Source organism: Prunus dulcis, chromosome 6 (assembly GCF_902201215.1).
Source record: "Prunus dulcis chromosome 6, ALMONDv2, whole genome shotgun sequence".
Lineage (NCBI taxonomy): Eukaryota > Viridiplantae > Streptophyta > Magnoliopsida > Rosales > Rosaceae > Prunus > Prunus dulcis.
In genome coordinates this window covers 14246464-14258071 of record NC_047655.1, presented here as the reverse complement: position 1 = coordinate 14258071, position 11608 = coordinate 14246464, and the positions used below count along the sequence as shown (strand labels likewise).

General features: G+C 38.2%; 1 long non-coding RNA gene across 2 annotated transcripts; it reads left to right on the top strand.

The window, feature by feature from the left end:
- Positions 1 to 173: 173 nt before the first annotated feature.
- Positions 174 to 1474, top strand: LOC117632091. 2 transcript variants are annotated; one of them, XR_004586426.1, is made up of 3 exons: positions 174 to 437; positions 503 to 610; positions 1366 to 1474. It is a non-coding gene; the product is annotated as an uncharacterized LOC117632091 (long non-coding RNA). The 2 variants fall into 2 exon arrangements; XR_004586427.1 differs by adding an exon at positions 1113 to 1164 and having other exon boundaries at positions 174 to 610.
- The last annotated feature ends 10134 nt before the right edge of the window (positions 1475 to 11608 follow it).

The window sequence follows — 11608 nt, the reverse complement described above, 5'->3', positions numbered from 1 at the left end:
CTGTGGTGCCTCAGCTGTATTGGTACAGCCAATCATCTAAGGGTTCATATTTCATTTTAAAAATTAAAGGTTGAGATTGAATGACCTGATGACTTGTTCACTCCTTTCTTATTAAAGAGCATGTGAAATACACGTGATTGGGAGCTGCTTCATCTTTGCAATCTCTCTCTCTCTCTCTCTCTCTCTCTCTCTCAAATCCAATCCTCATCTTTGTCCCCAAGTCGGAATCTGAGCATCTCCTCTCTGCCGATGCCGCGATGCAAGAACCATCGGAGAGGAGACAGAGTGGGGTGATTCAGTCGAGTTCGACAGGGATGGTGTGAAAGGCCTTTATTTGGGCAGAAATTCAACGACTTAGTATTGAATCTGGAGTGAGGATGTCTGTGTTGCAGAGCCTTTGATGGGAGAAAAAATTCAATGCCTTGGACTGAATCTTGGTGATTTTTTTTCCCTCTTTTAATAATTTTTAATATTTTAATATTTTCTCTTAATTTCATCACAGCATCAGACCCACTGTGATCCTTTCTCCATCAAACCCATGTAATTTTCGTTTTATGGAGGATTTGTTTTCTTCCATGTATGAGGTTATGGATTTGTGCTTCAAAATAAGGTATGAAATTGTGAACAATCAGGTTGTTGATTTTCTTTGGAGTCTTGGATTCTTGAATTTTTTCCCTACTTTTTTTTTTTCAATTTTTGAGATTTGTTTTATTACTCAAGAACTCTGGTCATGATGAATCCAATTGGAGTTTTTGGGCTTGTTAGTGGAGAACTGAGGTTCGGATCAAAAGAGAAAGATGAGTTCTTTAACTGAGAAACCTCATAACTGGTTTTGGTTTTAGCTATATTATTTCTTATGTGCAATTGCGTACAGTTTATGCAATTTTTGACCCCCTGTATGCAATTAGCGATAGTGCGATGTTTAAAGAAACGTATGACTTGAATGCTATGTCATTGAGTTATTTACCCATTAACAATCTAGTAACAATTGAGGTTTCGTTCGTTGAGTATGTTGCGTTCATTTGATAAATTTAAATGTTGGTATGTTCGGTAAGAAAAAATAAGAGTTCACGAGAAAGAAGAAGACATGATTTTTTTTTTTTTTTTTTAAGGTGAAGTGTCTTGGGTTGCCATTACCATTTCAAAGACTGTATTGCTAAATCTGTAAGTGTATGGTTTAAATGTGATGTTCATGATAGATATTGGTTGTTGTGATTGCCGTAACTGCTATATTTTGGTTGCTATGGCTAAGGATTCAGGAAAAGAGCAGTTAAGACAAGTGCATTTTTGTTACACTGAAATATGTGTTTTGAGATACCATCACAGTGTTTGAATAATCTCTCTCTACCTCCCTCTCATTTGCAGAAAGGGGTATACTCACTTGGACTTTTCATGCATACTTGGTGAGACTCTCACCTTCTTCTGAGAGCCTAATATTTAGGGGCTTACATTTGTGTACTCTACAAGTTATAAATTGAGCTATTTATTCATGCGAATGCAACAGTTGCGTAGGTTAAGTAAAATTGATCGTTCACCGGAAAAATGGGCCTATTATCGAAATTACGTAGTAACGGACGTTGTTATGTAGCACAAATGATTTTCCAAAAGATCCCGAATTTCGTAAAACACAATGTGATTAACCTAATATTGAATAATAGACATATGGTCATAATAAAGTATTTGCTTGGTTTTCTTTGTCTTTGCGCTATACATTAATTAGGTTTGCGTTTTTAAGGTATGTTTAGTTTGCACACAGCCGGTTTGCATTTGCATTTCACACATGCAATTGCATGACGATAATGCAATGCAAGAGTGACTGTGCGCAAACCCCTAATAAGAAAAAATGGAACAAATTTTTTTTGTACATACATAATTAGACCTATTTTTTGAACTATAAATCGAAGGGCGAAATAAACCGAAAAACAGAGCATGAGAAACTGTAAGGGGCAATAAGCCGAACATATTAAAAGATCCTTGCAAAGTCCACATGGACGCAAATCATGCGGAACATGGTTATAGAAGTTAGTCGTAACATGAACTTTGGGATCATTTGGATCCCAACCTTGCTGTTTTGGATTTTTAACAACGTGAGGTTGGTTTGAAGAGGAAGCCACACATTTGTAATGGATAGAGTGAAAGAGGCAGTCACTCAAATGCCCCTTTATAATAGAATAGAGGGTTTAAAATGTTAAAAGGGTTACCCGGAAAATTTAATCCAGCCAACTAACGTTTTCAAACACATGAGGGTTTTGTTCACACAAACGAAAGGATTGCGTTCGTTGAGAAACGTTACCTATTCGCCTATAAAATATCCCAAACCACCTTACTTTTTCAAACAAACGTCGTGTTTGTTGTAGCGAACGCAATGGTTGCTTCGTTTAGTAAGTTACTCGTTCCCCGAAAAATGGGCCCAACCAACTTACTTTTGCAAACAAACGGGTAGTTTGTTCAATCGAACGCAAGGGTTTGGTTTCGTTCAGAAATACTCGACGTTCCGCTGAAAAAGAGGGCCAACAATCTTACTTGTTCAAACCAACATGGTATTTATTCACACGAACGCAATATGTGCGTTACTTGAGAAAAGTTACTCGTTCGTCGAAAACATGCCCCAACCACCTTACTTTTTCAAACAAACAGGGTATCTTTTCACACCAACGCAGCAGGTGTGTTCGTTGAGGAAAGTTTTCTATTCGCTGAAAAAATAAATCCAACCAGCTTATTTTTTCAAACAAAAGGGGTGCTTGTTCTAGTGAACGCAAGGGTTGCGTTCGTTCAATAAAGTTATCTGTTCCCCGTAAAATGGGTCCAACCAACTTACTTTTTCAAACAAGCGGGGAGTTTGTTTAAACGAACGTAAGGGTTTGCTTTCGTTAAAAAATACTCGACGTTCCGCCGAAAAAGAAGGCCAACATAGCTACTTTTTAAAACCAACATGGTATTTGTTCAAACAAACGCAATACGTGCGTTCCTGGAGAAAAGTTACCCGTTCACCGAAAACATGCCCAAACCACCTTACTTTTTCAAACAAACGGGGTATCTTTTCACACCAACGCAACAGGCGCGTTCTTTGAGGAAAGTTTTCTGTTCGTCAAAAAAATATATCCAACCAACTTACTTTTTCAAACAAACGGGCTATTTGTTCACGTAAACGCAGGGGTTGCGTTCATTGAGTAAAGTTGCTCGGTCTTCTAAAAAATGGGCCAAACTAACTTGCGTTTTCAAACAAACGGGCTATTTGATCACGTAAACGCAGGGGTTGCGTTCGTCGAGTAAAGTTGCCCGTTCCCCGAAAAAATGGGTCAAACTAACTTACTTTTTCAAACAAACGGGCTATTTGTTCATGTAAACGCAGAGGTTGCATTCGTCGAGTAAAGTTGCCCGTTCTCCGAAAAAATGGGCCAAACTAACTTACTTTTTCAAATAAACGGGCTATTTGTTCATGCGAACGCAGAGGTTGCATTCGTTGAGTAAAGTTGTTCGTTCCCTTAAAAAATGGGGCCAACTAACTTACTTTTTCAAACAAAGGGGCTATTTGTTCATGCGAACGCAGGGGTTGCATTCGTTGAATAAAGTTTCCTGTTTAGGGAAAAATGGGCCAAACTAACTTTCTTTTTCAAACAATCGGGATATTTGTTCACATAGACGCATGAGTTGCGTTCTTTGAGAAAAGTTGCTCGTTCCCAGAAAAATGGACCCAACTAACTTACTTTTTCAAATAAACGGGCTATTTGTTCACGCGAACGCAATGGGTTGCGTTCGTTAAGTAAAGTTGTCCGTTCTCCGGAAAAATTGGCCCAACTAACTTACTTTTTCAAGAAAACAGGCTATTTGTTCACGCGAATGCAGGGGTTGCGTTCGTTGAGTAAAGTTCCTCATTCCCCGAAAAAATGGCCAAACTAATTTACTTTTTCAAACAAACGGGCCAAACTAACTTGCTATGGGCCAAACTAAAAAATGGCTAACCCATCCCCTCCTTCCCTTCCCGACACCTCTCCCCCTCCCCCATTCCCTTAGCTCTCTCTCTCTCTCTCTCTCTCTCTCTCTCTCTCTCTCTTCCCATCTAAAAGAAACACAAACATCAAAAATCAATCAAACCAAGACATCAAGAATCAAACACAGCTCCATCAAACCCAAACATGAAAAATCAATCAAACCCAAAAATCAATCAAACCCATCCCAGCTTCTCCATTTTTCACATATTTCACAGGAGAAGGAAATTTTCATCAGTTCATGACTGCAACTTTGTGTGCATCTGCTCCATTTGGATTTAGTAGAAGGGCAACAACTAGAGATTTAGTACAAGCCATAATAAATAATAGGTGAAGTTTAATGAATCAAAGGTGAATCAGATTTGGGGAAATAGAAGAAATCAAATAAATTTGGAATTTCTAAGAAGAGGTTCTCAAGATTTAAGCATGTGAATAAGAGAAATCAGTCATGATACTATGTTAGAATTGAGCCAAACAGAAAGAAAATGAACTAGAGAGAAGGGCAGGTGAGGTATTAGGAAGAAGAAGAAGGGGAAGGAGTGTCATTTTTGCCCTTGCTTTTACCTGTTAACCAACACAACCGTTTTCCTTTGTTTTAAAAACACTCCCATGTGAGTGGCTGTACTGGTACAGCTGATGTACCACAGAAGGACTCTAGAGAACAATTCCAAATTGCCTCGTCCGTCTGCATCATCTTTATAAAATCAAGGATTTTCTGCAGTTTTGCCCCTTAACTATTTTCATATTGTCAATTTAGTTTCTTAATAAACTTTTCTGTAAATTAAGAACTCCAGTTATTTACAGTCAGATTCTTAAGAAAGCCGTCCACTTTTCCGTTAGATTAAGGCCAAATTCGTAATTTTGCTGAAAATTAAGATTAATTCAAATTAGAAGTGGTGTTATGCAACGACGTCGAGGGCTGGGGCTACGTTGTATTGAAGGGAAGCGGTCGTGGCTGCTTTGTGGTTGCTCTCGAATCCTAGAGCAATGGAGATTCCGGATCTAATCCTTTCTTGGCTTGTCTAATCCCAACACAAAGGTTAACAATGGAGGAAAAATGGATTTTCTTTATGCTGGCTTGCGAAAGATGCTGGCTTTTCTTGATTTTCAAACCCAGCCTCCATAGACCCATCATCCAAACATAAGGCTCGTTTTCAATTGGGTTTATCCTAATCTTGAGACCTCGTCGGTTTTTGGGTTCTCCAGGAATTGGATAGAAGCCACCGAATTCGGGGAGTGGAGTGTAGAGATTTGGGCGGCTGGGTCTGGTATTGGGAGCAGGGGAAGGAGAGGGTGGTGAAGAAGGAAGAGGAAGGAGGGGAAGGGGAGGAAGAGGGGGGAGACGGAAGGGGAAGGATGGGGAAGGGGAGGGGGAGGTCGAGGTCGAGGTTGATAGAATTTTTGTTTTTTGTTTTAATTTTAAATGTTAAATATTTCTTTTCTTTAAATTTTAAATGCTAATTTTTTATAAAATTTTTAAATGTTTAATCTTAGGTATGTAAGGTTTTTATTTTTAAGTTTTTAAATTTTTTTAAATGACGAATTTACCCTTAATTTTGATGAAAATTTGGATGAAATTTGAAAAAATTGACGGTAAGTCCTCAATTGGCAATTTAAAACAATTGGAGTCCTTAATTTATCAAAAAATTTGTTAAAGAGTTAAATTGACAATATACAAATAGTTCAAGGTGCAAAACTGTAAAAAAATCCTAAAATCAAAGAAGAAAAATGCACCTGAAGGGTTTGATTCATTGCCTGAAGAAAACGACTTAACTAGGTTTCCTTTGGAAAAGTCTACAAAGTCAAGTTAATGAAGAATTTGAACAAAAAATTTAATGGAAAATTTGGTGCATCTTTTGGACACGTAAGTGATGTCAAGTATTCCATCAACGCATGACAAATATTCCATCACTTTCGACCGGACTGGGACTTATTGTATCTCTCCTTTGAATCTTCTAATGGTACGAATTCATTTACACCACAGAGAGAGAAGAAACACGTACGAATTCATTTACACCATCCACCTTAAATTAACAGAAATTCAGAATTAGAACTTCATACTGCATTGGAACCAATTTTCTGGAGTGCAGCAGGAGGAAAAAAAAACAAAGAAAGAAAGAGGAAGACAAGTCAGACTGAGATCATTTTTCGATGGCTTGCATGGCATGCCTTCTTCTTGCCTCGGCATTTGTTGCTGCTGAAGCACAACAGATGCAGTCGAATATAAGCCGAGACTCTTCTTTATCACCAACCACCAACTCCACATGGCTGTCACGTTCTGGTCTATATGCCTTTGGATTTTATAGGCAAGGCAATGGCTATGCTGTTGGGATATTTCTTGCAGGAATTCCCGAAAAGACAGTCGTGTGGACTGCGAATCGAGATGATCCACCAGTCTCCAACAATGCCACCTTGCTCTTCACGGGTGACGGCCTTACCTTGCTAGCAGCAGAAGGCCAAAATTACTTCGTAAAATCTTCTGGCTCTGCTTCTTATGCTTCCATGCTCGATTCGGGTAATTTCGTGCTGTACAACTCTGGTCGGGAAATAGTATGGCAGAGCTTTGATCATCCAACCGACACCCTTTTGCCCAGTCAACGCCTTTTATCAGGAAACGAACTTTTCTCTGCGAAATCAGAAGCTGATCACTCAACGGGGATTTTCCGTCTCAAAATGCAAAATGATGGAAACCTTGTTCAGTACCCTGTAGATACTCCAGACACCAGTGTTTATGCTTTTTATTCATCTCTCACTGTTGGCCAGGGAGAGAATGTGACACTTAATTTTGGTGCTGATGGCCATCTCTACTTGCTCAACAGGAATGTTACGAATATTCGGAATATAACAGATGGAGGTCTTCCTACTGATGAAGGAAAACTTTATCTTATGAGAATTGATGTAGGTGGGATATTTCGTTTGTATTCACATGATTTGAAAAAGAATGCAATTTGGTCAGTTGAGTGGGAGTCTTCCAAGGATAAGTGTATTCCTAAAGGCCTATGCGGATTGAATAGCTATTGTGTCTTAATTGATCTAGAGCCTGACTGTAAATGTCTTCCGAGATTCAAATCTGTCAACCAGGGAAATCAGACATCCGGGTGCGAGAGAAATTTTGTTGCGGATGCATGCATAAACAGGAATGAGAATTTCACTTACACCATGGAAGAGCTGGAAAGCACATGGGAAGATGATTCGTATATGAGTTTGAGATTATCAGACAAAGACGATTGCATACAAGGCTGTCTGGAGGATTGTGACTGTGAAGCTGTGTTTTTTGACGGTACAAACTGCAGAAAGCAAAGGCTTCCTTTGAGATATGGTAGAAGAGTCAATGGAACTTCACTCAGAGCTCTCATCAAGGTAGGTGCACCTACAAAACCAGATACAGATCCTAGAATTGTTCAACCAGGAAGCAAGAAAAAAGGTAGAACTGACATCCTCATTATTGGTCTTTCATTTACTGCTTTGATCCATTTTGTTGTTGATTTCCGTGATTGTGTTGTGGAAACACAATGTCTGGGCATATATAAGAATGAGCGCTGTGAATTGAATGAGAGTGTGGCTCCGCGACGATATGCTTATGAAGAGCTAGAAAAGATGACTAATAATTTCAAGGAAGAGCTTGGTAGAGGAGCCTCGTCAACAGTTTATAAGGGGCTGATTTTGGGTAGCCAAAAGCCAGTTGCTGTCAAAAGACCAGTGTTTTCAAATAAAACGCAATATATTATAAATTAATATATTAAGTTAATAATACATGCTATGTATTGTATATATCAATTGCAGATTCGATTCTACTTACCCTTGTTTTTTTCTTTCTAAATTAATATTTTAACACATGGACCTATATATATGTATATATTATATAGTACAACCCTAATTTCTACCCTTCTCCAATAATCCCCATCAATTTCAAGAACTCTCCTTTTGGTATGAATAAATATTTTATGTTTTGGGATTGATTATTATGCCTAAATGACAATTAGTACTTATATTTGATTTTATATTTAAAAGATTGTTAATAATTAGTAGTACAATTTAATTGTGTTGTATTATTTATAAATTTTTCTTATTAAAATAAATTAATGTTCGAAAGGCTTACGCCTCACATAGGGTGACTAAAACGCCTCGCATCTACGCCTCGCCTTTCAAAACATTGCAAAAGACTAGAGAAAGTTGCAGCTGAAGGGGAAACAGAATTTCAAACTGAGATCAGAGTTATTGGGAAAACCCATCACAAGAATCTAATCTATTTACTTGGGTATTGCCTTGACGGAGCTAAAAAGCTTTTGGTGTATGAGTACATGAGCAACGGCTCACTTGCAGATGTGCTCTTCACCCGTGAAAGGCAAAGTGTAACGAGAATAAATTTCAGGCACATTTACATAAGTATATATATACATGTCTACAATGAATATTGAAGAATTATCTCTTCACATTTGTGTTACTATGTGCAGCACATAAGTGGATATGGATTGGCACGGCTATTGGCACTGCTGTATTGGTAATGGTGCTTTGCATCTCGAGGAGGAAACTATTTTCAGGTAGACTCATTAAACATCTATGAAGGCTTTGGAAATTGTAAATTTTAATTTTCAGGTAGACCCTTTAAACATTAATCTAAACAGGGGAGACCCACCCGATGGTTGAGAATGAATTGCTTGAATGGATGGAATCTGATAGATCCACTGGCGATGTCAACGGGCTTCAAAATGATGGAAAGATGGGAAATAATTTGACAGTATTTCGCTACGCATCTGTCGTGGCTGCCACAACTAACTTCTCGGAAGAAAACAAGCTCGGACAGGGGGGCTTTGGACCTGTTTATAAGGTAATTGAGGTTTTAAATAAAAATGCGTGTCTTTGTATTAATAACTGAAAAATATAAACCTGATTACTTGGTGCTATATTATGGATTATTAATGAAGGGCAAACTTGTGACGGGACGAGAAATCGCTGTGAAGAGGCTTTCAAGATGTTCAGGGCAAGGAACTTCGGAGTTTAAGAATGAATTGATACTCATATCTGAACTCCAACATACAAACCTCGTTCAGCTTTTTGGCTTCTGCATTCATGGGGAAGAGAGGATGTTAATCTATGCCTACATGCCAAACAAAAGTTTGGACTACTTTTTATTCGGTCGGCAATTGAGATTCTCGATCACTTTAATCTTAGTTACTTGATTTCTTCTATTCGAATAATCTCACATTTCCAGCTATTTTCATGGACAGATTCAACCAGAGCGATGCTACTAGATTGGACGAAGCGGTTCAACATAATTGAAGGAATCGCTCAAGGACTGCTTTACTTGCATAAATACTCAAGAATGAGAGTAATTCACAGAGATTTAAAAGCTAGTAACATACTACTTGATGAATATATGAAGCCCAAAATTTCTGATTTTGGTTTGGCGAGAATTTTTGCACATAATGAACTTGAAGCAAGTACCAATAGGATTGTTGGAACATAGTAAGTAGATCATACATTATAAATTATTATGCCTTTCACCACTTTAGCATTGCTAAACCTGTACTTACAAACATATACTAAATATATTTGGTTTTTATATGATACAGTGGTTACATGTCTCCCGAGTACGCTATGGAAGGGATTTTTTCGATAAAATCTGACGTCTATAGTTTCGGGGTGTTAATGCTTGAAATCATTAGTGGTAGGAGAAATAGTAGCTTCTACAATGCTGATCGCGTGCTCAATATAGTAGGATATGTATGTCTTACAAATCAAATTTACGATTAACATTTTCTTTTTCGAGTTGTGAACATATATATCATGAATCTTTCAACAACTTAATTAAATGAGTGCTATATTTTTTCAGGCATGGGAGTTATGGAAAGAAGGCAGGGGGCTAGAGCTAATGGATCCAACACTAAAGGATTCATGTACTGAAGATCAATTGTTAAGATGCTTCCAAGTTGGTCTGTTATGCGTGGAAGAAAATGCAGCTGATCGGCCCTCCATGTCTGACGTCGTATCTATGTTGACCACTGAAACAATTTCGTTGCCATTACCTACAAGGCCAGCATTCATCACAATAAGAAATGTTATTGTGTCTGATATAAGTATAAGTAGAAGGGAGTTGCAAATTATATCAGTAAATGGCTTGTCTAATACCACAGTTGCTGGACGATAGAGGATTCGTCTATTAGCTAAACGATATCATTTTGGAACATTGCTTGGCTTTTGTATATGTTGTATTCCCTGTGAAAGTAGATTTTCTCATGGATCATAGTTTTTTAATTAGCAATGTTGCGTATAGATTCACTAGGTATTTATATATGACGTTTAATTGAGTTTTTATCATTTATAGCCGGAACTTACCAAACTGCTCAATTAACCACTCAGCACAACCACAATGATAGTTTGGTGAACACTTGTATTGTGGGTGTGCTGAGTGATTTGACGAGTGACCCTATATATGTCAATATTGGACCCCCAAAATTATATGGAAAGATTGGAATATGGGGAAGAAAAAAAAAAGACCCTTAATTATTTTCATGTTTTAGACCCCAAAACTAGCATGCAAACGTTATCTAAAGGGAAAGGGTTCAACTTTATCCCGTATGGTCAGTGCAAGTGCAACCTTAATTATTAGGGTTTAGAGGAGAAAAAAGGGGAACTAATGTATTTAAAATTCTTTCTTGACCATGAAATTGAATGCGCTAGGATAAATGGAAAAGCCATACCACCACCAGACTTGGACTAGATGGTTTAGATGAGAAGAAAAATGCATACAAGGATGTGCCAGGACAGAGAAAATTATAAACATGTAAGAGAATAAAGTTTTCTTAATCCAGAAGGATGTAACAGAGCACGCTCCATTAAAGCTGTGTTCAACGTTTGCAGGATAGCCCTAACCCAATGACATACATCGTTGGCAGCATGATCCTGCTGGAAGAAGTCTTATGTGAATTTTTTACAACTATTTTTTTTTTCTTCAGGAAACTAAAGATTAACTGATAGGACCCGATCTAAATTCCACTTTGGAATTCGAGTCGGACCCTGTGCGTGTCCGACACCTGGCGAATGTCAGGCACAAAAGACCTTTTTACCCTTCCAGTTACAAACTACGATTTAAAATTTCCCTGGACTCCTACCGAAAATTCGGCAAAGTCTCCCCTGTAATTTGTTCAAACCCAAAAATTTTCACCTGTCAAACGAGCAAATATTTACATCCAACTGCCAGAATAAGTAAACAGGGTATCCAACAGTTCTGGTTCTCAACTATAACCAGATATCAGAGCAGTTACTAATATATACAAGAAATTAAGCGTTTTACAACAAAGTCCTACACGGTTCTGAAATTATGTAGAATAACATATCTGAAATTGAGTGCGATCCAACGGCTCGACAGTATTGAACCCAGAAATTGCACAATATGGAAAATCCGTTCGGGGCTCAAACGGTATCCAAATTGAGATCCGCGAAATCCTACGCACTCATGACAACACGAGGATAGCAAAAATACACAGTGTCACTGCACTACCCTCACCCACGCGCCGGCAGTGGTGGTTGTCCAAAGCGATAACGTCTAGCCGGAAAAACTCAAAACCAAGGCTCCAAACTCCTATCCTAGGTATAACACCACATTTGGAGCCACTTTT